The sequence below is a fragment of the Gorilla gorilla genome, chromosome 4 (genome assembly GCF_029281585.2).
Source record: "Gorilla gorilla gorilla isolate KB3781 chromosome 4, NHGRI_mGorGor1-v2.1_pri, whole genome shotgun sequence".
NCBI lineage: Eukaryota > Metazoa > Chordata > Mammalia > Primates > Hominidae > Gorilla > Gorilla gorilla.
In genome coordinates, this window is record NC_073228.2 from 95,410,718 (window position 1) to 95,437,126 (window position 26,409).

Genomic DNA, 26,409 nt, shown 5'->3' on the forward strand with positions numbered 1-26,409 from the left:
CTACTCTCTGATAGAAACTCTGGTGTTCTGCCTGTTTCAGGTTCTTCTTAGTTTTATGCAGCTTTAAAACCCTTTCTTCTCTTCTAAGTGTTGAATTTCAAGATGATTTTCTCTACCTTAGCCTTCAGAAAAGGTATCGAGTTCTTTGATTTACTTCTTTAGCCTGTATCCTCTTTCTTTCTGGGGCCATATTTTCTGTTAATCTGCTGGTCCATGTGGGTAACGAAATGCAGGAAAGTAAAACCTAAGACACTATCCCAAAATAGTAATTCACGATACTTCTGTACAGAGACGTGTGTATTTATGAGTATGAACTATAATTTTTTATAATTGTCTTCTATGAGAGCAGTATCTTAACCTCAACTTTCCTCATCAATATGAGTTCTAAAGTCACTTTTCACCAAAATTCAAGATACATCATCCGCTGATGAAATGGAATTAACGTGTTAGAGGATGTTATAATTTTATGACTTGCAGTTACACTTTCTTTAGCAGAAAAGCAATTAAGATGTGTGAAAAGCACTCCTTTGTGTGTGTGAACAACTAATCAGACTACCATTTTTCACACACATCATAATTACCTTTTGTGCTAACAGCAGTGCAAATGTGAACCACAAAATTTTAGCCACTGGGAAGTTTCATTGCAATTTCATTGCAGTTAAATCATTGAGATCTTCAGCTAGATCATTTATTACGAATTTATTCACTAGCTGGTTAAAAATCAATCAGACATTGGACTATGCCAGGCCCTGAAACCCAAGCACCTGTGTCTTGGCTGTATGACTTGCATTTGAAAACCACAAGTTTGTTGTGTCAGTGGCCAGACCCCTGCTGCATTGCCTGAATGCCACAGAAATCTCTCCTGTCATGAGGTCACACAGAACCACAGCATGGGGCAAGCAAGCCTCAGAGGGAGGGGAGGGAGGTAAATTTACATCTGGCATCTCTTCCAACTGTCATCTGCACACACATTTTGACAGGTAAAGAGAACATTGAAATCTCATTTTTGTAAAAACAAAACAAAACCCAAAAAACTCAGACATACCTACATACATAATATTTGCATGTATTTAGAAAAAGTCCAAAAAAACACATTAAAATGTTCACAGTAGACCAGATATGGTGGCTCACGCCTATAATCCCAGCACTTCGGGAGGCAGAGGCGGGTGGATTACTTGAGCCCAGAAGTTTGAGACCAGCCTAGGCAACATAGTAAGCCCCCGTCTCTACAAAAATTTAAAAAATTTGCTGGGCGCAGCAGCACACGCCTGTCCCAGCTACTTGGGAAGCTGAGGTGGGAGGATCACTTAGCCAAGGAGGTCAAGGCTGCAGTGAGCCATGACCATGCCACTGCACTCCAGCCTGGGCGACAGAGCAAGACCTGGTCTCTTAAAAAACAAAAAATTCAGTGTAATATTACCTCCAGAGAGTGAAGGTGAAAACGATTGGTGAGGTGAACTTTGTCTTCACTTTTACAGCTCAGTTTTTTCCCCCATAAGTATAGTCTATGGTATAATATAAAATATATATGGTCAGCCGGATGCAGTAGCTCGCGCCTGTAATCCCAGCACTTTGGGAGGCCCAGGTGGGCGGATCACCTGAGGTCAGGAGTTCGAGACCAGCCTGGCCAACATGGCAAAACCCCATCTGTACTAAAAATACAAAAATTAGCTGGGTGTGGTTGCGCATGCTTGTAATCCCAGCTGCTTGGGAGGCTGAGGCAGGAGAATTTCTTGAACCAGGGAGGTACAGGTTGCAGTGCACCAAGATCACGCCACTGCACTCCAGCCTGGGTGACAAAGTGAGATGCCATATCAAAAACAAACAAAAAAAGAAATATACATGGTCTATGTCTCTGATTCCTGTCACAGAGCTCCTGAAACACTTGGAATTTCTGGAGTGACAGGAGTGCTTTTTTGTTATTTGCAATATGCAGCTTTGATAACACCTGAGTTCATGCTAATGAGGTGAATTAGGGTGGGGCCCCTCGGGCAGTCTCAGGATGGGAGTGGTCAGCAGAAAGACCTAGTGATTAGAGGTTTGGAACCTCCAACCTCCAGGAAAATTGGGGAGAGGCTGGAGATAAAGATCTATTAATATAAAAATTCTTCTTCTTTTTTTTCTTAAGAGATGCTCGGAGGCCAGGCGTGCTGACTCGCGCCTGTAATCCCAGCACTTTGGGAGGCCGAGGTAGGTGGATCACGAGGTCAGGAGATCAAGACCATCATGGCTAACACGTTGAAACCCCGTCTCTACTAGAAATACAAAAAATTAGCTGGGCGTGGTGGCGGGCACCTGTAGTCCCAGCTACTCGGGAGGCTGAGGCAGGAGAATGGCGTGAACCCTAGAGGCAGAGTTTGCAGTGAGCTGAGATCGCGCCACTGCACTCCAGCCTGGGCAACAGAGTGAGACTCCATTTTTTTTTTTAAAAGAAAGGATGCTCTGTTGCCCAGGTGTTTGCATTGGCACCTCTACCTCCTGGGCTCAAGCAATCCTCTGGCCTCAGCCCCACAGGTAGCTGGGACTACCAGCATATGCCACCGGCTACTTTTTGTATTTTTTGTAGAGAGGGGGTTTTGCCATGTTGCCCAGGCTGGTCTGGAACTCCTGAGCTCAGTAATTTGCACGTCTTGGCCTCCCAAAGTGCTGGGATTACAGGTGTGTGCCACCACGCCCGGCCAAGTTCTATAAAAATTATTGAATAACAAGATTTGGTGATCTTCTGGGTTGCTGAAGATGTGAAGGTGCTGGGATCAGTGTGCCCAGAAAAGGCATGGAAGCTCCATGTCCCCCGATACCTTGCCTCCTCCATATCTTGTCCTATCCATAACTTCATTGGGCTATTCACCTATATCCTTTGTAACATCCTTTATAATTAACCAGTAAACCCAAGTAAAGTGTTTCCCTGTGTTGTCTAAATTATTGAACCCAAAGTGGGGGGTTAGGGGGACTGTGGGAACTCTGATTTATAGCAGGTTGGCCAGAAGCACAGGTCACAACCTAGGACTTGTGATTGACATTTGAAATAGGCACCAGTCTCATGAAATGGAGACCTAAATCTGTGAGATCTGACACTATCTCCAAGTAGACAGTGTCCTAATTGAATTAGAAGACACCCAGTTGGTATGTGCTGGAAAATTACTTGGTGTGTGGCAAAAATCTTACATGTCTAGTCAAATAAGTATTCTTTTTTTTTGTTATTTATTTTGAGATGGAGTCTAGCTCTGTTGCCCAGGCTGGAGTGCAGTGGTGTAATCTCAGCTCCCTGCAACCTCCGCCTCCTGGGTTCAATCAATTTTCCCACCTCAGCCTCCCAAGTAGCTGAGATTCCAGGCACTCACCAACATACCTGGCTAATTTTCATATTTTTAGTAGAGACAGGTTTTCACCATGTTGGCGAGGCTGGTCTCAGACTCCTGACCTCAGGTGATCTGCCTGTCTCAGCCTCCCAAAGTACTGGGATTACAGGCGTGAGCCACTGCACCTCGCTTAAGTGTTCTGTGTTGAGTGTGAGAGTAGAGAGAAAAAAATGCTTTTCTTTTCCATTTACATCTATCATTGTAGTTTTCTAAAAACTTATTTGTATTAAAGAGAATATCAAATGCCTGCATTATAAGGGGATAGGTTATGTCAGAAGGAGAGATTGGGATGTGTTTGCCTCTTTCTGATGAAGTGTGGGAACCACTGCTCTGAAAGTATTTGGTTATGCAAAACAAGCAAAGGGAGAGGCTGGGCACAGTGGCTCATGCCTGTAATCCCAGCACTTGGGGAGGCCGAGGCGGGTGGATCACTTGAGGTCAGGAGGTGGAGACCAGCCTGGCCAACATGGTGAAACCCTGTCTCTACTAAAAATACAAAAATTAGCGGGGCCTGGTGGCGCGTGCCTGTAATCCCAGCTACTCCGGAGGCTGAGGCAGGAGAATCACTTGAACTTGGGAGATGGAGATTGCACTGAGCCAAGATTGCACCATTGCATTCCAGCCTGGGCGACAGAGCAAGACTCCATTTCAAAAACAAAAAGAAAAGAAAAGAAAAAAGAAGCAAAGAGAGAAACATGAGCTCTTTACTCTTAAGAAATAAACAAAAGCGTTCGTTTCCAGGTACAGTGGAGACGGGGGCCTAATTTCTGCAGGCCACAGCCTGACTTTCATCTAATATGTGCCTCCCAAAGCTGAGATAATAGACCCAGCATGTAAATCACATCTCGATTCTGTCTCAATAGTGTCTCTGCTCAGTCACCCAGAAATCCACTATACTAATGAAGTGAAAGATGTGTGGCAAGCCCAGCTCTGCGGTTGGGACACAGCCCTGGCACAGCTCCTGCTGACATGTGCCACTCCTGGAATGCTGGGCCACTCCACCCTCAAGCTAACTTCTGGCTGAACTGGGGGTAACCTGGCTTCAGCAGAGGAGAGGCGTCAGTCCTGGTTTTCACACTTGAACTTTTGGTTCAAGAGCAAAAGCCAAAAAATGCAACCTATCCCAAGTAACAGCCAGGATGTTGATGCTGCCAGGCAATTCCCGGCTCACTGGACCACCACCTCCTACTTTCTGGACCAAGAGGATACACCAGAGACCAACCACTTGTGATTCAGACCTTGGTGACAAATCATTGATCCAGCCAGCTTTCTTCCTTTGCTTAAGTTACTACCTAGTAATGAGCTGTGCACTTTGCAAAGAGTATTAATACTTTTAGACTAGCAAGATGTAGAAGAAATATTGCAGTATTTATGAAAAATGATGGCCTTGGAGACTAGAAGAACTTTAGAGGAGGTGGGATTTTATTTTTAGTACCATATCTGCTCTAATAAGTTTAACACTTCATATAATAAGATTCATCATATTGTCATCTATTGTCATCAAAATTCTAGTGTGATGTTCTTTTTCTATACAGAAGTGTTAAGTGCATAGGATTAAAAATGCTGTGATAGGCTGTAACCCGAAAGGGGTATGATCCAGACCCCAAGAGAGGGTTCTTGGATCTCACACAAAAAGAATTTGAGGCAAATCTATAAAGTGAAAGTCAGCTTATTAAGAAAGTAAAAGGCTGGGTGCGGTGACTCATGCCTGTAATCCCAGTAATTTGGGACTCTGAGGCGGGTGGATTACCTGATGTCAGGAGTTCGAGACCGGCCTGGCCAACACAGCGAAACCCCATCGCTACTAAAAATAAAAAAAATTAGGTGGGCGTGGTGGTGCATGCCTGTAATCCCAGCTACTCGGGAGGCTGAGGCAGGAGAATTGCCTGAACCTAGGAGGCGGAGGTTGCAGTGAGCCAAGATTGTGCCACTGCACTCCAGCCTGGGTGACAGAGTGCGACTGCATCTCAAAAAAAAAAGTAAAGGAATAAAAGAATGGCTACTCCATAGAGCAGCCCTGATGGCTGCTGGTTGCCCATTTTTATGGTTATTTCTTGATGATATGCTAAACAAGGGGTGGATTATTCATGCCTCCCCTTTTTACACCATATAGGGTAACTTCCTGATGTTGCCATGGTATTCGTAAACTGTCATGACTCTGGTGGGAGTGTAGCAGTGAGGATGAGCAGAGGTCACTCTCATCACCACCTTGATGTTGGTGGGATTTAGCCGGCTTCTTTACTGCAAGCTGTTTTATCAGCAAGGTCTTTATGACCTGTATCATGAGTCAACCTCCTATCTCATGCTGTGACTTAGAATGCCTAACCATCTGGGAATGCAGCCCAGTAGGTTTAGCCTCATTTTACGCAGCTCCTATTCAAGATGGAGTTGCTTTGGTTCAAACTCCTCTGACAAGGCCGTAGCTGTATACAAGAATAATTCATAATCTAGGTCCGGTGTTGTGGTTCATACCTGTAATTGCAGCACTTAGGGAGACCAAGGCAGGAGGACTGGGCATAGTTCTAGATACTCTAGAGGCTGAGGCAGGAGGATCACTTGAGCCCAGGAGTTCCAGGCTGCAGTGAGCTAGCAGCCTTGGGGACAGAGCAAGACCTGGTCCCAGAAAAAAAAAAAAAAAAAAAGGATAATTCTTAATCTATATGGAAAAGTTGACTATGACTTGAAGTAAATAAACATATTTGTTGCACCCGTTAATACAATGTAGTATGGTAAAGATGAGAAAAATCTCAGAATATTGAGAGAATGCATAGTGTTATGGGTCCTACAATAATAGAGATTGTCTTAAAGGCTTGCTTCTGGAACTGGCAATAAAACACTTATTTTGGCTTTTATTTCCATATAATCTATTTATATTACTTTGTATTTAGTTGGCTAATTTAATTATTTAAATAGTTTTTTTATTTTTATTTTATTTTATTAATTAATTTATTTTTTTGAGACGGATCTCGCACTATCGCCTAGGCTGGAGTGCAGTGGCACAATCTCGGCTCACTGCAAGCTCCGCCTCCCGGGTTCACGCCATTCTCCAGCCTCAGCCTCCCGAGTAGCTGGGACTACAGGCACCCACCACCACGCCCGGCTAATTTTTTGTATTTTTTAGTAGAGACTGTGTGTCACCGTGTTAGCCAGGATGGTCTCGATCTCCTGACTTCATGATCTGCCTGCCTTGGCCTCCCAAAGTGCTGGGATTAGAGGCCTGAGCCACCACACCCGGCCAGTTTTTAAATTTTTAATTGCCAAATAATAATTGTACAGGTATATATTTATGGAGTAAAGTGTGATGTTTCCATATATATATGTGTATATATATGTGTGTGTATATATATGTGTATATATATATGTGTGTATATATATATGCGCACACACATATATGAATGATCAAATCAGGTTAATTAGCATATACATCACCTCAAATATTTATCATTTTCTTTGTGGTAAAAATATTTAAAATCCTCTCTTTTAGCTATTTTGAAATATACGGTACATTTTTTTTTCTTTTCTTCTTTTTTTTTTAAAAACTGAGACAGGGTCTTACTCTGTCGCCCAGGCTGGAGTGCAGTGGTGCCATCTCAGCTCACTGTAACTTCCATCTCCCGAGTTCAAGTGATTCTCTTGATTCAACCTCCCAAGTAGGGGGGACTACAGGCATGCGCCACCACACCTGGCTAAATTCTGTATTTTTAGTAGAGACAGGGTTTCACCATGTTGCTCAGGCTGCTCTTGAACTCCTGACCTCAAGTGATCTGCCCTCCTTGGCCTCCCAAAGTACTGGCAATACAGGCGTGAACCACCACGCCCAGCCTATTTATTTATTTTTGGGAAAGAGTCTTGCTCTGTTGTCCAGGCTGGAGTGTAGTGCCACAATCTCGGCTCACTGCAACCTCCACCTTTCTGGTTCAAGTGATTCTCCTGCCTCAGCCTTCCGAGTAACTGAGATTATAGGCACATGCCACTACGCCCAGATAATTTTTGTATTTTTAGCAGAGACAGGGTTTTGCCATGGTGGCCAGGCTGGTCTTGAACTCCTGGCCTCAAGTGATCCACCCACCTTGGCCTCCCAAAGTGCTGGGATTCAGGAGTGAGCCACCACACATATTTTATTTAAACAATCTGCCTCAGAGCCAGTCATTTCCTCTCTTTTATTGCTGCTATTCTTCTTCTTTTCTTTTCTTTTTTTTTTTTTTGAGAAGGAGCCTCACTCTGTTGCCCAGGCTGGAATGCAGTGGCAAAATCTTGGCTCACTGCAACTTCAGCCTCCCAGGTTCAAGCAATTCTCCTGCCTCAGCCTCCTGAGTAGCTGGGACTACAGGCATGCGCCACCATACCCAGCTAATTTTTGTGTTTTTAGTAGAGATGGGGTTTCACCATGTTGACCAGGCTGATCTTGAACTCCTGACCTCAGGCGATCCACCCACCTCGACTTCCCAAAATGCTGGGATTACAGGCATGAGCCACCACGCCTGGTCTTATTGCTGCTATTCTTAATGCCACGTGAGAACTTTATTTTCTTTTCTCCTTGACTATTATTACTTAACTATGTACACTGTACCAGAAATGCTCTCAACAGAGGGTGGAAAACATACAGAATCTTGGAGACAGTTAGTGGGCTAACTGGTAAGTACCAGCGGAGATTCTCATAGGTGCTCATCATAGGTGCTCAGACTGGTGAACATAAAAGAACAATAATCTTTTTTCTTATTCATAATTATATTGACCTTGTCATAACATGAGAGCATACACTTTATATCTGGGACTGTAAGAGATTAATAGCTTTATTTTTATATCTTTTCAATCTAATCCCCAGTTAATTTTTTTTTTTTTTTTTTTGAGATGGGTTGTTGTTCTGTTACCCAGGGTGGAGTGCAGTGGTCCAATCTCAGCTCACTGCAACTTCTGCCTGCCCGGATCAAGCTATCCCCCCACCTCAGCCTCCTGAGCAGCTGAAACTACAGGTGCGTGCCACCACACTTCTCTACTTTTTTTATTTTGGGAGAGATGGAGTGTATTAGTCCATTTTCGTACTGCTATAAAGAACTGCCAGATGGCCAGGCGTGGTGGCTCACACCTGTAATCCCAGCACTTTGGGAGGCCGAGGCGGGTGGACCACTTGAGGTCATGAGTTTGAGACCAGCCTGGACAACATGATGAAACCCTGTTTCTACTAAAAATACAAAAATTAGCTGGGCGAGGTGGCACACACCTGTAGTCCCAGCTATTCGGGAGGCTAAGGCATGAGAATTGCTTGAACCCAGGAGGCGGAAGTTGCAGTGAGCTGAGATCATACCACTGCACTCCAGCCTGGGTGACAGAGCAAGACTTTGTCTCAAAAAAAAAAAAGAAAGCTGCCGAATGGATCACTTGAGGTCAGGAGTTTGAGACAAGCTTGGCCAACATAGTTAAAACCCCATCTCTACTAAAAATACACAAATTAGCTGGGTGTGGTGGTGTGTGCCTGTAGTCCTAGCTGCTCTGTCTAAAAAAAAAAAAAAGTTTGCAATCTTCATGAGCACACTGACTACAAGAATGTTGAACACTGTCAAGCAAAGAAAACTCAATTTCCCTTCATTTCTCCCAAGTTTGACTTTGAAGGAGAGAGAAAGTTTTCTTATTAGGCATTGTTTTTGCTCATGTGCTCAGATACAGCAAGCTAATAAATCTGTCAGAGAAAAATTTACATTTCTCAGGAGATTGAACATTCACACCAGCCAGCATTCCCATCAAGGAACATGAATACATAAATGTACATATACTTGAAACTCTACAGTTGTTGTTTCCAGTGTTTTAAGCTTCAGTTCATGGGCTTGTTGACATATGAGAGTCTTCCCTTTTGAAAGTCCAAACAGATTGAAAAACAAATTGTGAAATCACAGGATGACACTAAGGAATATTGCATCACTCTCCTCCCTGCCTCAACACCCCCACTTCCATTTTCTGCTCAAAAGATTTCCTAACATCTGAGAGCATCATCAGTGTAAGTTGGCATTTAAAAGGGCTGAAATGGTTTTTAAAGCTTCCAAAGCATTTAACCTTAAAAATCATATATGGAACAAATTTACCACTGAAAGTTAATCTCAAATATGTTTGTGTCTTTTATTTATTTATTTTTTGACATAGGGTCTTGCTTTGTTGTCCAAGCTGGAGAGCAATGGCACGATCACGGCTCACTGCAACTTCGACCTTCTGGGCTCAAGAGATTCTCCCTCCTCAGCCTCAAAAGTAGCTGGGACCACAAGCACACACCACTACACTCAGCTAATTTTTTATTTTTTGTAGAGACACGGTCTTGCTATGTTGCGCAGGCTGGTCTCAAACTCATGGCCTCAAACAATCCTTCCACCTTGGCCTCCCAAAGGGCTGGGATTACAGGGGTGAGCCATCATACCAAGCCCGTTTGCATCTTATTCCATTTGAAGCACAACTAAAAGGAATACTGTTTTGTCATCAAAACAATATTAAGATGGCATTTCTTTTATTTTACTTGTTGTTTTTACTGTTTTGATAAGTAGGAAACGAAGTAAAGTTCGTTCTAGTAATTGAGTTGGTTCTAGTAATTTAAAACTAACAGTAAAAGAAAATCACAATGCTGTCAGTTCCAGCGGCCTTTACAGGAAGAGTGGTCGATCATAAATTCATTCTCATTGGTGGATGCATCGCCAACTAGAGGCAGGCCCAACAACAGCTTCTTCTGTTAGAGAGGCCCAAAGCTGGAACATTTCAGATACATTAGCTGTGTTATAGTCAGTGGATGCAGCCCCAAATAGAATGCTGTTCACACTGAATTTTGACATATTACTCAACAAATAATTATTAGTGCCTGCTATATTAGCTATTATTGTTATTACTATTGTCAACTTTGGTCATTATTATATTTCCAATACAGAGATCAGTGCTCAACACATAGAAAACAATCAGTATGTATTTATTAAATGAATGAGTAGGTGACTTAATCAAGAGATAAGAATTACTACTTAAAGAAGAGTAATTTTGCCCATGTTTTACTGTGTAAAAACAGCACTTGATAACGAGCTATATTTATTTTCTTTCAGAACCCTTCTTTGCTAAAACTTTATTTTTCTTCTGTCTCTACTGCTTAGAGTCAGTGAGCCCACACACTCAGGTTCAGGTTGATTTTCTTCCTATATGTGGATGTCACCTATGTATCTGCCTTTTCAGGCAGTGAAATCATTCCAAAAGTTCTTGTTGACTGCAAGAGCTTGAAGGCTCTTTATTTGTGAGGGGATGAGAATACTGGCATCCATTGTGTCTTATTTAGTGACTGAAATGTGTGACACTGAGCAAGGCCTTTATCCTCGGGTTGCCTCTGTTTATCCATCTGGAAAAGGAGAAGGACAATACTCACTTGTCTGGTATGGAAGTGATTGCCAAGGACTTTGTGATCCCCACAGAGAAGGAGACATTTTAGTTGCTACATATTACAAATGTTTTCCTTTCATTAATTAGGTGTTCAGATACAGATATTGAGCCAAAAATAAAAAAGGAGAGATAGTCATATAGATTTTAATAATAAGTACATGCCTCGTTTATGTGTTAACTTTACATTTGATTATTTATTTTTTCTTTTTTTTTGAGACAGAGTCTCACTCTGTCACCCAGGCTGGAGCGCAGTGGCGTGATTTTGGCTCACTGCAACCTCCGCCTCCCAGGTTCAAGCAATTCTCATGCCTTAGCCTCCCGAGTAGCTGGGACTACAGACATGCACCACCATACCCAGCTAATTTTCCGTATTTTTAGTAGAGAGGGGGTTTTGCCACGTTGGTGAGGCTGGTCTCGAACTCCTGACCTCATGTGATCCACATACCTCAGCCTCCCAAAGTGCTGGAATTACAGGTGTGAGCCACCATGCCCGGCCAACACGGTGTAGATTGTAGATTATTCTTTCATCTACAATCACAGATTAGAGACCATTTAGTCCAGTATTTCTTAAACAGATCGTGCCTACATTCCCCTGTGTAATTTTTAAGTCTGCACATGCCCTGGCCCCACTTTATTTTCCCCTGGTTAAGAACCAGGGATCAGGACCAACCTCTCTTTTTTTAAGAAGTAGAACACTGAGGGACAGCTGCTAAGTGTAGCATCAGGACAAAAATCCTTATCTTCTGACATCTTCTGATGGGTTTTGTTCCTGTACAATATGAAATATCTAACTTATTTGTTTGTATTGATATATTTCAAGGTAACTTTTTTTTTTTTTTTTCTGGAGACGGAGTTTCACCCTTGTTTCCCAGGATGGAGTGCAATGGCACGATCTCAGCTCACTGCAGCCTTTGCCTCCCAAGTTCAAGCGATTCTCCTGCCTCAGCCTCCTGAGTAGCTGGGATTACAGGCATGCTCTACCATGCTGGGCTAATTGTGTATTTTTAGTAGAGATAGGGTTTCACCATGTTGGTCGGCTGGTCTCAAACTCCTGATCTCAGGTGATCTGCCCGCCTTGGCCTCCCAAAGTGCTGGGATTACAAGCATGAGCCACTTTGCCCGGCCAAGCTAACTTTCTGTATACACATTGGCAGTAACCATTGAAAACTTGTCTGCCCTGCTTTATAGTTCCTAACTATTTTTACCCCTTTCCATTTCTTCTCTAATCTATAAAGACTTCTGAGAGTCATCTTGCTGGAAATAAATTCAACCTTTTATAAATCTTCAAAGCACATTTAACCTGTATTATATTCAGGTATTTATCAATCAGTATCGTTCTGCATTGAAGAATTTTTGTCTTCCTTTCCCTAGTTCTCCAAGTCATGAACTCCTGGAAACAGAAGTCAATACACACATTGTCCTTAGAACAATAACAACAAAATAAAAGCTTATGTACCAGGCAATGTGTTAGACCAGTGGTTCTCAAACTTTAACAATCATTAGAATCACCTGGAGTGCTTGTTAAAGTACTTAGTCCTGGGTCCCATCCCCAGAGTTTCTTATTTGGTGGGTCTGGTGCAGTAACAGGAATTTGCATTTCTATCATATTACCAGGTCATGTCATTTTGAAAAACATTCCTCTGCATGGTCTAAATTTTAATCTTTGCTACTGCTCCAGTAAGGAAGTTTTATTATTCCCATTTTCTTTTCTTTTCTTCCTTTTTTTTTTTTTTTTGAGATGGAGTCTCGCTGTCTACCCAGGCTGAAGTGCAGTAGCGCATTCTCGGCTCACTGCAACCTCTGCCTCCTGGGTTCAAGTGATTCTCCTGCCTCAGCCTCCTGAGTAGCTGGAACTACAGGCACATGCCACCATTCCCGGCTAATTTTTGTATTTTTAATAGAGATGGGGTTTCGCCATGTTGGCTAGGCTGGTCTTGAACTTCTAACCTCAGGTGATCTACCTGCCTCGGCCTCCCAAAGTGCTGGGATTACAGGCAGGAGCCACCGAGCCTGGCCTATTATTCTCATTTTTAAAAGAGTCACACAACTAGTAAATAGAAGGGGTACGATTGAATCCACCTCTTGATAGTGCTTTGTCTTCCCCTTAGCACACCCTCCCCTTATTTTGGAGTTTCTCTTATATATCATAAGCTCTCAAGAAGTATACACGGGATAGCCGGGCATGTTGTCAAGCCTGTAGTCCCAGCCACTCAGGAAGCTGAGGCAGGAGGATCACTTGAGCCCAGGAGTTCAAGGCTACAGAAAGCCATGATCTCCGTGATTGAGCCACTGCAATCCAGCCTGGGTGACACAGTGGATTGCACACTCTAAAAAAAGGAGAGACAGAAATGTACACAGGAGGTCACTGAATTGTTTAGACCTGGAGATAGGCCTTTGCCTAGGTTCAACTGTGACACTGGGCAAATTACATAACCTCCCTCCCACCACATGCCTCAATTTTCTCATCTGTGAATTGGAAATTCATAGTATTTACCTGTAGTACACATTGTAGTTGACTCCCCAAAATTCAATCTATTCCTCTTCCACTTTATAGCAATCAGTGTGGTTCAAGGAATTGCCACAGCTCTGAGAGTAAATTCTAATTAATTCAAATCATTTCAGATAACCCTAATCCTCTGTATGAGCCTTAGTTGATTACACAATAGTATTCCTTCCCACCTCCCAATAGCTACTGTTTAGTAGCTAAGCAACTGACTAAAGTTAAGCTAACTAAAGTTATAAGGAGGAGAAAGATTTTTTTTTTTCACTTTTTTCATTGTTTGTAGAGGCATTCTCTCTCCTTTGCTCAACATAAATAAGGAGGTAGGGTCTGATGGCCCAACCTACAGAGAAGAGTTGATGTGAAGAGGAATCCAACACTGGATGTCAGGACAGAGGCAGAACCTGGGGGCCTGGAGACAAGGCAGAGATACAGGATTCATCAGCCAAACCTGAAGGTGCCTTCTCTTTAGACTCTCAGTTATGTGAGTCAAAAAAATGCCCCATTGTTTTAGTCAATTGGAGTTCGTTTTTTTTTTTCTTCCTGTAACTTATAATCAAACACTCTGATAACCTATGACAAAGGATTAGTATACAATTAAATGAAGTAATGCATAAAGAGGTTGGGCATATAATAAAGACTTACCTCAGGTGAGCTAAAACCACTATCAAGGCAGTTTCTAGGCCCAAGAGCACAAGTGACCTTAAATGCCACTGAAAGCTCCCTTGGAGGTGTTCTCACCAGGAGGATTAGAGAAGCCAAAACAACCAGGTGAATATCTCTGTCAATGATAGACAACTTGGCTATAACACGAAAAGATTCTAGAATTTATGGGATTATGGAACAATGAATAGAGTTAACTTTGGAAAGGAGATTTACAAAACAAGTAGCAGGTGTGGATATTGTTAGTTCGTAGCTGATTAAGGCTCTGATTAAGTGAATTGCCCCAAGTCTCAGAGCAGACATAGGCCTAGTCCAAACTTAGAGCTCATATTACTTGCAGTGGATGTTTGTTCTCTTGGCTGTCCAGCAGGCCACCTTTTCCTTCAGGACACTGCTCTCCCACTGCATTACACAAGTGACTCGTTTGGAGCTGCCAAAATATATTTGGTTATCTTTTTTTTTTTTTTTCAGTAAGCTAATACAAAATTATTGTTTCTTCAATAATTACTTTGCATTTATTGTCATCACTTCACTACCAAATGTATCAAAATTAAAGTTTAAAAGGGAGGAAAAAAGGATAAGTAGAAGATCCTGATTACCTTTTAGTCATAGATAGTTTCATTATGTTATCTTTTAGGGTCTGGAATACACTGACCAGTGTATTAGACGAAATTTTATGAGAATTGGTTAAAGACATAGGGAAGAAATGTATTTGGAAAAAACCAAACCAAACCAAACCAAAACAAAACAAAAACCATTATTTTGAGAATAAATACTTGGGGGGAAGAAGCTTGCAAGCCACCCGAATATGGCCTGGACTCTGGCGTGTGTGTGCATGCTGGGGAGTGTCTTGGTGTTGGACTCTGGCATGTGTGTGCGTGCTGGGGAGTGTCTTGATGGTGATGTTGTGTCATTGCTTCATTTTTGGCACTCAGTCACTACTCAAGAAAACCAGATTGAAAATTTGGAATCTGTGCTTCAGTGGATTGAAACTGGCCTCCAGTCACTAAGGAAAAAATCAAAACAAAACACACAAGAATTTAGAGAGAATATTTTTCTGCCAAAAAATAATTTTTCCTTTATGCTATTTCTTATTTGGGTCAATACTCCAGTGGAAAAAATAGATTGGTCAAGAGTTCAATATAATTTTCTGTGACATTTGAACTAAAGTAACTCATAAAAACTTAAACACAGGAAATTGTATCCTCTCCTGCTGATATATGTGTGACTATTTGTCTCTCTTAAAAGAAAAAAGTAGAAGAAGAGAATTAATTGAATGGTATTTTGTTTTACTTGAAATGTTAAACTAATGTCAAACTAATTTATTTATTCAATAAATATTTATTAAGCACCTACTACATGCTGGTACTACAAGCCAGGTATAGATGCTTGGGATGTATTAATGAGCAAAACAAAAGTAGCAAACTTGTACATGCAGATAAGGGTTTCAAATATTGTTGGCATGGGCCAGGTGCAATGGATCACACCTGTAATCCTAGCACTTTGGGAGGCTCTTTAAATAGAGACCCCCATCTCTATTTAAAGAAAAAAGAAAAAAAATTATTGTTGGCACAGTCATAAAAATGGGAACAGTAGACACAGGGGAATACAAGATTGGGGAAGGGAGTGAAGTAAGTGTTTAAAAAACTATCTGTTGGGTACTATACTCACTACCTGGATGGCAGGTTGGATTCACGCATACTCCAAACCTCAGCATCATGCAATATACCCGGGTAACAAACCGGCACATGTATCTCCTGATTCTAAAATAAAAGTTCAAAAACTAAAAATAAAATAAAAATCACTGGGCTTCTGAGACTCATTTGTGAACCAATTTATTTTCTTGCTATTATTGCTATCATAATTCTTGGCTAAACAGCTGTTATAATTGCCTCAATTTTGAAAATATCAGGTTTGTTTGTTTGTTTGTTTTTGAGATGGAGTTTTGCTCTGTCACCCAGGCTGGGGTGCAATTTTCAATCTCAGCTCACTGCAACCTCCTCCTCCCAGGTTTAAGCTATTCTCCTGCCTCAGCCTCCTGAGTAGCTGGGATTACAGGTACAAGCCACCAAGCCTGGCTCATTTTTTGTATTTTTAGTAGAGACGAGGTTTCACCATATTGGCCAGGCTGGTCTCGAACTTCTGACCTCCAGTGATCTGCCCGCCTCAGCCTCCCAAAGTGCTGTGATTACAGGCATGAGCCACTGCTCCTGGCCTCAAAATATCAATTAGAATCTAGCTTCCTGCCCTTTGTTGAGCCAAATGATATGATAGGTGAGGAGAACTGGGAAACGTAGAGGAGGTTACATAGATCTTTACAAAAAACAGAGGGACTGACTCTGGGATAATATGGAGGATACTGGGGAAGAAAAGTATTATTCAAGTGAGGAAGAATCCACATAAAAGAAGAGATTGGGATTTCTCCTTTTTCTTACTTTCTTTCTTTCTTTTTTTGAGACAGTCTCACCTAGGCTGGAGAGCAGTGGCGTGATCTCGGCTTGCTACAACCTCTGCCCTGCCAGGTTCAAGCAATTCTCCTGCCTCAGCCTCCTGAGTAGCTGGGATTACAGGCACACACCACCATGCCTGCCTAATTTTTGTATTTTTAGTAGAGATGGGGTTTCACTATGTTGGCCAGGCTGGTCTCGAACTCCTAACCTCAAGTGATCCTCCCACCTCAGCCTCCAAAAGTGCTGGGATTACAGGTGTGAGCCACTGCCCCTGGCCGACAATATCTTCTTGACAGAGGATTTCAACTGGAGGTCAGTTTAAGATTTTTACAATTGTCAAAAGAAGAGCAGGGTTTAAAAAGGCTGAAATACACTGAGCCATAGAATTATATCATTAAACATATGGCCATTGTCATACCTTGGAAAAATTGCTGGCTCTATCAGGTGCAACCTAAGTTATAGTAGTAGAAGTAGTAATGGTTTCAGTGTGTTGTCCAGGGTTTTTTTTTTTCTTAAAAAAGTAGTAATGGTAATAATAATGAAATAAATAGTAGTAGTAATGACTTCTACTTACAAAAAGCTTACTGTTGGCCAAGCACCATTCTAGACAGTATTTCACTTCGAAAACGTCAATTATAATCTAGTTTCCTGTATCTTTATGAAATATTATTACTATTATTATTATTTTTAAGGCAGGGTCTCACTCTGTCATCCAGGCTGGAGTGTGGTGGGGCAATCATGGCTCACTGCAGCCTCAACCTCCCAGGCTCAGGCAATCCTTTGGCCTCGCCTCCTGCATAGCTGGGATATAGGCAGGGTCTCCCTTTGTTGCCCAGGCTGGTCTCGAATTCCTGGACTCAAGCAGTCCACCCACCTTGGCCTCTCAAAGAGCTGGGATTATATGCATGGGCCACCATAACTAGCCTAGTTTTCTGGGTTTTGTTAGTCAAATGATGATAGGTGAGGAGAACTGGAGAAATTTACAAGTTACATTGATCTTTATGAAAACAGGTGGGCCGACTCTGGGATAATTTCAGTCACAGCTCTTCTGTGGGGTGATTAGATTACTTGCACAACATTACACAGATCTTCATCTATTCTTGGATGAATCTGTTGGGCATGGACCACTAGAGGAATAATAGATGCTCTATCATTAGGGATTCTAATCTACTCTGAGAACAAAGAGCCTTTTACTCTCAGAATCAATTCTCAGGACCTCTACCTAGTTCAGAAGGGGCCTCCTCTGGTTAAGAGACCACATGCTGGCCGGGTGCGGTGTTCACGCTTGTAATCCTAACGCATTACGAGGCCGAGGCAGGAGAATTGCTCGAGCCCAGGATTTCAAGACCAGTCTGGCCGACAGAGTGAGACAATATCTACAAAAAAAATTTTAAAAATTAGCTGGGTGTGGTGGTGCACCCCAGTGTACACACCTGCAGTCCCTACCTTGGGAGGTCGAGGCTGCAGTGAGCTGTGGTTAAACCACCGCTCTCCAGCCTGGACAACAGAGCAAGACCCTGTCTCAAAAAAACCCCCAAACATATGTGAGCATATTCATCTACAAAAAATTGTTTTAAAGTTAAAAAATAAAAACAAAAATAAAATAAACAACAACAATGAAAAGAAAACAACCAAGAGACCCCATGTGTCCTGAGGTCCTGAGGTACTGGAGAGTCTCCAGACCCACCTAAGAGCAGAAACTTTTAGTCTATTTGAAACTCTAATTACAGAAGGAAACAAGTACCTTGGTGCTTTTGTCTTTGCTTGCAAATACAACAAAAAACTAATGGTAACTTTCTTTCTTTCTTTTTTTTTTTTTTTTGAGACAGAGTCTCACTCTGTTGCCCAGACTGGAGTGCAGTGACATGATCTCAACTCACTGCAACCTCTGCCTCTCGGGTTCCAGCGATTCTCCTACCTCAGCCTCCCAGGTAGCTAGGATTACAGGCATGCACCACCATGCCCTGCTGATTTTTGTATTTTTAGTAGAGATGGGGTTTCACCATGTTGGCCAGGCTGGCTTACGAACTCCTGACCTCAGGTGATCAGCCCGCTTAGGCCTCCCAAAGTGCTAGGATTACAGGCGTGAGCCACCGCACTGGCCGTAATTTCTTTTCTCTTCCTTTCTCTGCTTCTTTCTTCTCTTCTTCCCTCCCTTCTTCCTTTCCTTCTGCCCTCCTTTCCTCCTTCTCTCCTTCTTTCTTTTCATGTATCTATTCAACAAACAAGTATTTAGAGCAGGAGTGTTCAATCTTTGGCTTCCTTGGGCCACATAGAAGAATTGTCTTGGGCCACACATAAAATACACGAACACTAACAATAGCTGATGGACTAAAACACATACACACAAATCTTATAATGTTTTAAGAAAGTTTACAAATTTGTGTTTGGCTGCATTCAAAGCCATCCTGGGCCAAATGTGGCCCATGGGCCTTGGGTTGGACAAGCTTGATTTAGAGCCTCCTTTATGCAAGGCCAGGTGCTAGACGCTGGGGCTGCATGGTGAACAGAGGAAGGCCCCTGCCCCGGGAGACACAGCATAATTCCCTTATGGTGTAGAACACATGAGCCATGAGGTCAGGAGCTGTGGAGTCTTGTTCACCACTGTACCCTCTACCCCTACCTAGCACAGCACATGGCAATAAGTACATGCTCAAAAATACTTTGAGTGAGTGAATACAAGTTGAGTGCTGCCGCACTGATTAAAGGGTGCTCTTGAAGTCCCTCAGCTGGTAAATGCCACCCTGCAGACTGCCCAAGTTCCCCTCAGGAAAAACAGAACCAGTGTACATTCAGATCTTAAGAGTGGTCATCCGGAATACGTACCTTATGAAAAAGTAAGGATATTCAGGTTCAGTAATGATACACTTGGTTTGCAAATAACACACGTTCGTTTTCATGTTGCTAAAGACTCCTTGCTAGGAAACGAAACACTTGTAATTTAATATGCAATGTTCTCAAGAGTCTGAGGCCAAACCACCTCAAGCTGTGAATGCCTTGGCTCTGAAGAGCCAGTCAGGGTCAGGGCAGGGCAGCACTTGGCCTGATGCTCCTCCAGAATAAACCAAACAGCCACAGGAAGTGGTTTCTGTGATTCAGTAGGTGGCACACTTCCTTTTGAGTCAGAACTGAATCACAGCTGTGAGAGGCGAAAAAGACCTATTTCTTTATCCCATACTTTTTCCCTATTCCCAGTGGTAAATTTATCACAGACTGTCATATAATGCATCCTGTTTAGTTTAGCGTATTTAAGCAAACAAAAAAAATTTGGCAAATCAACTGTGGGGAAGCAAGAAAGGAGGGGGAAACACGGCCGACTGAAATTAATCCAAACGTCATTATGTCGTCACAGGGCCATATTCTCAGAGGTGATTGAAAGAATTGCCACAGTGATTTTGCTGGGGTCATTCAGGCCCCTGGTTCTCTCAACTGGAGTCTGACCCATTTCCAGTGAAAGCAGTTAGATCACACTTACAGAAACTGTGTTGCTTCAAATGGGCCTGCCCTCCTCTTCACTCACTGACCCTGGCTTGCTTCTTGGCATGTCTGCTGGAAGGCCATTCTCTGTCTGTCCCAGGCATGGCCCTAGTTCAGCTGCGGGTGAAATGATCCTGTTCTGAATGTACTGAATGCTGCTGGCAATGCTGTAAATTGTTGTGAGGCTTAAGGAAAAACCCTGTAGATATCAACAAGTCATAAAAACAGGCGTATTTTCTCTTCGTCTCTTTCCCACTGTGTGTTTTATTCTTCAGTATTAACAGTTCTGGGAATGTAAATGTATTTAACTATATTTTCCTCTGATGAACTAGATTTTAGTATATAATTTGTGGCTTCCTTCCATACCAATTTGTTCATATTGATAGCATGCTTCAGAACAAAGCTTCAGAGCTCAGGCTATACATCCTATAACACTCTTGGAAGACCAGTAACCAGACTGGAACCAGAAATCTTATTGCCATGTTAATATGTCATTTTCCTTCTGTGAAATATTCCAATAATGTAAAGAATGCAAGATTCAAAGTCACATAGACCCATGTACACGTTCAATCTACACAAAAGTTTGTGGAGCTGTGTGACCTTCAATAAGTCTCTTAACCTCTCTGAGCCATAATTTCCTCAGTCTGAAAAATGGGATGCTAACATAAGGCCAACATTACAGTGAGAACTAAATAAAACTTTTACATAGTGTCTAGGACAGCTCCTAGCTCATATTTAGTGTTTAAAATAAGCCTCTGACCTTTCTCTTTATTTACAATACCTTTTCATTGGGAGATGAGGACAGCATTTGGACACAACTGTACAGGCACGCTAAGTCTCATCCTTCCAAAGACGTCAGTCACATTCAGCCCCTTTAGCAGTTTCATCAACAGCACGTATAGCACATGTGATAGCAAACAGCAAGTTGGATTCCTTAATAAAGCAGTAAAGAAGGTCAGCCAGGATGTAGGCTTTAAAGCCAAGGCCAGCTCTTCTGGGCAGGACAGTTGTGGCTGATGTATGACAGCCAAATGTAATGAGAGTCCTCATTTGACATATTGAAGGGAGCACCTCAAGGATGGGCAGGGAAAAGAACCATCAGCAGTACTCACCACCAGAGCAGCAGTGAGTGCCCAGGTCAAACTGGACAAGGGCTGGCAGACAGGTGGAAATGTGAATACATCGTTAGATTTGAAAAGGCCTTTGGCAGGGCACGGTGGCTCACGCCTGTAATCCCAGCATTTTGGGAGGCCAAGGCGGGTGGATCATGAGGTCAGGAGATCGAGACCATCCTGGCTAACACGGTGAAACCCCGTCTCTACTAAAAATGCAAAAAATTACCTGGGCGTAGTGTCAGGCGCCTGTAGTCCCAGCTACTCAGGAGGCTGAGGCAGAATGGTGTGAACCCGGGAGGTGGAGCTTGCAGTGAACCGAGATCATGCCACTGCACTCCAGCCTGGGCGACAGAGCGAAACTCTGTCTCAAAAAAAAAAAAAAAAAAGAAAAGAAAAGCTCTTTTATAATGTCCATCCTCCCATAACCCTTTGAAGCCTCCCACGTCCCCCCACTTCCTCCCAAATGGCATATAAAAAGGGTGATGGCTTTTAGACAAAGGCAGTAGTACTCCCCAAACAGTTAAGGTCCAGAACATCATCTTGTATATACCTGTCTTAGAGCTATCACGTTGTGTACTGGAGTTTCCTGATTATGTGACAGACTCTTCTGCTAGACAAACTCCTGAAGACAAGGAGTGGGTTTTATTCATCCTTTAGCCAAACCTTACTTGTAGCTCAGCATGTAGCCCATGGTAGATGCTCAACCAATTTTGTTAACGTGAGAGAAATACAAGAAAGCCAAGTCAGAAATACCATTGTTGCTGTTAGAAAACTTCAAAGAGGAATTTGCGGTCTCTGGTGCCAAGGTCCCATAAGAGTTCCAGCTGGGTGAGCTTCTTGTGAGGAAAGGAGCCAGAAGTCAGAACCCATAGTGTGACAATATGAGAGAAAAGAGGATGAAAGCTGTTCTTAAATTGCACCTGTCTAAGGCAATCCAAGCTTGACACATGGTTTCTGGAGGTCTGGGCATTGTCTGAGTGGAGTGTTGATTGTATGTCTCCTGGAGGCTTCTGTTTAAATAACTGCCAGAGCAGGATGACTCAGCAGCCGGAGGATGAGATGCTCTTGATCTGCCTCCCTCTTTAAGTGACAAATCACATTGCCCTGGGTGTCTGTGGCAATCTCTGATATGACACACTCCTTCCTGCCAGCCCATCAACCAGGGTGGCAAGTCACAGTTACTAATCTGGAGACTGATCAAAATTGCTGACAGGCAAGATCCCATGTTCCAAGTGTGGAGAATCATCTTTAAAATGAACTCTTGTCAATCTTGTCAATAGATTTTCTTTTTTTTTTTCTTTTTTGAGACGGAGTCTCGCTCTGTAGCCAGGCTGGAGTACAGTGGTGTGATCTCGGCTCACTGCAACCTCCACCTCCCGGGTTCAAGTGATGCTCCTGCCTCAGCCTCCCTAGTAGCTGGGACTACAGGCGCATGCCACCACACCCAGCTAATTTTTGCATTTTTAGTAGAGACGGGGTTTCACCATGTTGCCCAGGCTGCTCCTGAACTCCTGACCTTAGGTGATCCGCCCACCTCTGCCTCCCAAAGTGCTGGGATTACAGGCATGAGCTACCACACCCAGCCTAGATTTTGTTACTGAGACTGAGTCTCACTCTGTTGCCCAGGCTGGAGTGCAATGGTGTGATCTTGGCTCAGTGCAACCTCTGCCTCCTGGGTTCAAGCAATTCTCTTGCTTCAGCTTCCTGAGTACCGGGGATTACAGACGCCTGCCACCACACCTGGCTATTTGTATTTTTAGTAGAAACGAAGTTTTGCCATGTTGGCCAGGCTGATCTCAAACTGCTGACCTCAAGTTATCCGCTCGCCTCGGCCTTCCAAAGTGCTGGGATTCTAGGCATGAGCCATGGCACTCAGCCTTGTTTCTGAAATGTAGAGATTGATTTTACATTTCTAGTCTGTCTGCATATCAAAGACTCCCTATTGTCTTCAGGATAAAGTCGAAATTCAATATCCTGGCCATTAGGGTCCTATAGGAACTTATCTATACCTACCTTCCTAGCATAATAGAATCTTAACTTGTTTTGCTTCTTTTTCTACTTGATATTGGCTTACTTCCGTTTGTTTCTTTGTTTTTGTCCCTGGCAAATAAATGGTGACAGGACAAAGCTTTAAGAACGTGGCCTAGAGGGCAGGTGTGGTGGCTCACTGCTATAATCCCGGTACTTTGGGAGGCCGGAGCATGCAGATCACTTGAGGTCAGGAGTTGGAGACCAGTCTGACCTAACATGGTGAAACCCCGTCTCTACAAAAAATCCAAAAAATCCAGATGTGTTGGTGCACTCCTGTAATCCCAGCTACTTGGAGGCTGAGGCAGTAGAATCGCTTGAACCTGGGAGATGGAGGTTGCAGAGAGCCCAGATCACCCCACTGCACTCTAGGCTGGGTGACGGAGCGAGACTCCTTCTGAAAGGAGAAGAAGGGGAAGGGGAAGGGGAAAAAGTGGAAGGGGAAGGGAAGGGGGAAAAAAAGAAAAGAGAAAAGTGGCCTAGGAGGAAATCCTACCTAGTAGCTATTTCCTGAAAATTCCAGAAGTTACCATTATTAAAATTTAGTAGGCTGGGTATGGTGGCTCACACCTATAATCCTAGCACTTTGGGAGGCCGAGGTGGGAGGATCTCTTGAGCTCAGGAGTTTAAGACCAGCTCAGGCAAGAGTGACACCCCTGTCCTTACAAAAATATCAAAAAATTAGCTGGACATGGTGGCATGCACCTGTGTTCCCAGCTACATGGGAGGCTGAGGCTGGAAGATGACCTAAGCCCAGGAGATGCAGGCTGTGGTGAGCCATGATCATACCACTGCACTCCAGCCTGGGTGACAGAAAGAGACCCTGTCTCAATATAAGTAAATAAATAAATAAATATAAAATTTAGTAGCACAGTACTTTCATGTTGGTCATTAAAGAGCAGTATTCTCTAGTTTTTTTGTTTGACAAATGTTGGTCAACTTTCAAGTAGGGATTCAAGGATAGCTTAGGTACAAGAATCAAAAACTATACCTATAGGAACAGAAAACTTAAATTTGTGATTTGGACTAGCTGCTCTGTGCTATGCCCGAAATGAGCTAAATAGGTTTCTAACTTTTTTGTTTCTTTGTTTGAGATGGAGTCTCGCTCTGTCACTCAGGCTGGAGTGCAGTGGCATGGTCTCGGCTCGCTGCCTCCCAGGTTCAAGCGATTCTCCTGCCTCAGCCTCCTGAGTGGCTGGGATTACAGGTGCACACTGCCACACCTGGCTAATTTTTTATTCTTTTTGGTAGCGATGGGGTTTCACCATGTTGGCCAGGCTGGTCTCGAACTCCTGACCTCAAGTGATCCACCCGCCCAAAGTGCTGGGATTACAGGTATGAGCCACCACACCCAGCTGGTTTCTAACACACTTTTAAGCATTATAAATGCTTTAACTTGTCTGCAAGGGCTGATTCAAATTTCAGGTTATGTTTTTGCAACCCCTGGTTCAGATCAAAGGAATGACAATCCACACTATCCATAACCCCACTATTCACCTCTACACCATCCTTCCTACTCACTGCAAACCATTTTCTAACAGGAATTTCCTTGGCTACATAAGTATTGTCTCTGGCGAACAAGGACTTTGGGTCACACACTTTGTGTTTCCTCAGAGTTTAGTCCAGTGGGTCCTGTCCACACTGTGGTGCTTAACACTATTGACTTGATTTGACTTTGAAAGAGGAGCTCTCCACTTACCTCCAACCTTTGCAGATTCCACTCAAGGATAATTGTGAATTGTGGTTTTTTATTTACCCCCCAGAGTTTAATTACTATTTGCAATATTAATTTCTTTTGGCAGGCAGTAGTAACTTTACAAATCTCTTTTGGAGCCCAGAGAGAAATGTTTCCACTTGAGATAAATGTTTGGGTAACAACAATGAAGACAGAAAATATTCAGACTTTTTGTGATTCTAATTCACTTGCAAGTTTTACTTTTTCTGCGTTGAGATATTCTATAGCTATGAGTCCTTAGGAAATCCACTTTGGTTTACTTATAATAATTTTAAGCAGTATTTTAAAATGAAACAAAGTAAAACAACATGTTGTTTCATTAGGTTACTGTAAACATTTAAAAATACATATATAAGGTTGGGCGCGGTGGCTCACACCATTGCACTCCAGTCTGGGCAACAGAGTGAGACTCTGTCCAAAAAAAAAAACAACAAAAAAAAACCACACACACACAGAAGAAACTCTGAAATATATAATCTCACAACCAAGGAATAACAATGGTAGGTATTCTGGAGTACACACTTTACAAAGTTGTTTGTTTGTTTGTTTTTGGAGTTGGAGGTGAGGGTAGGTGGGAAGGTGAAGTTGGAGGCGAGGTCTTTGTTGTTGTTTTGTTGTTGTTTGAAGCAGGGTCTCACTCTGTCACCCAGGCTGGAGTGCAGGCCGCGATCTGGGCACACTGCGGTCTTGATCTCCCTGGGCTCAAGTGATCCTCCCATTTCAGCCTCCTGAGTAGCTGAGTAGCTGGGACTACAGGTGTGTGCCACCACGCCCAGCTGAATTGTTTTGTTTTGTTTTTATTTTGTAGAGATGGGGTTTCACCATGTTGCCTGGGCTGGTCTCAAATTCCTGAGCTCAAGCGATCTGCCTGCCTCAGCCTCCCAAAGTGCTGGCATTATAGGAGTGTGTCACTGTGCCCGGCCATCAGAGTTTTACCTTTTATAAGGAATACTGATCATGCTAGTTTGTTACCTACTTTTCATATTTAATAATAGATGACACACCCTTTTCTATAGCGATTTAATTGTTCTAACAATTTCTTTGGCTATAACAATTTATTCTTTTATGGCTTCATAATATATTTAACCAAACCTTATATTTCCCATTACTATATAATGTTACGAAGACAGTTTTGTAAATTAATATTTATCTGAATCTCCTATTCAGCCCTACATGTAGACTTCCTGAATTGAATGTCATGATATTTCTGAAGCTGTGTTTTTTTTAATAGATGGTGGCCGGGCACTGTGGTTCCCACATATAATCCCAGCACTTTAGGAGGCCAAGGGGGGCAGATCCCTTGAGGTCAGCAGTTTGAGACCAGCCTGGCCAACATGACAAAACCCCATCTCTACTAACAATATGGAAAAAAGAAAAAGATGGTTAACATTTATCTTTAGAAAATTTGTATCAACTTGGCCGAGCGCAGTGGCCCATTCTTGTAATCCCAGCAATTTGGGAGGCCGAGGCAGGTGGATCACATGAGGTCGGGAATTCAAGACCAGCCTGACCAATATAGAGAAACCCTGTCTCTACTAAAAATACAAAAATTAGCTAGGCGTGGTGTCACATGCCTGTAAGCCCAGCTGCTTGGGAGGCTGAGGCAGAAAAATCACTTGAACTGGGGAGGCGGAGATTGTGGTGAGCCCAGATCGTGCTATTGTACTCCAGCCTGGGCAACAAGAGC

General features: G+C 42.9%; 1 long non-coding RNA gene across 4 annotated transcripts in view; it reads right to left on the bottom strand.

The window, feature by feature from the left end:
- The window catches only part of LOC109026834 (uncharacterized), a 131,178-nt gene extending 109,228 nt beyond the window's left edge, over positions 1-21,950 (bottom strand). For 2 of the 4 annotated variants that reach the window (XR_010133905.1, XR_008679709.2), the window contains exons 1-2: positions 21,510-21,950; positions 21,186-21,320 (exon numbers count right to left, since the gene is read on the bottom strand). This is a non-coding gene — a long non-coding RNA (uncharacterized lncRNA). The remainder of the gene's footprint in view (positions 1-21,185; positions 21,321-21,509) is intronic. The other 2 variants (XR_008679706.2, XR_010133904.1) reach the window with 2 other exon arrangements.
- Between the last annotated feature and the right edge of the window lie 4,459 nt (positions 21,951-26,409).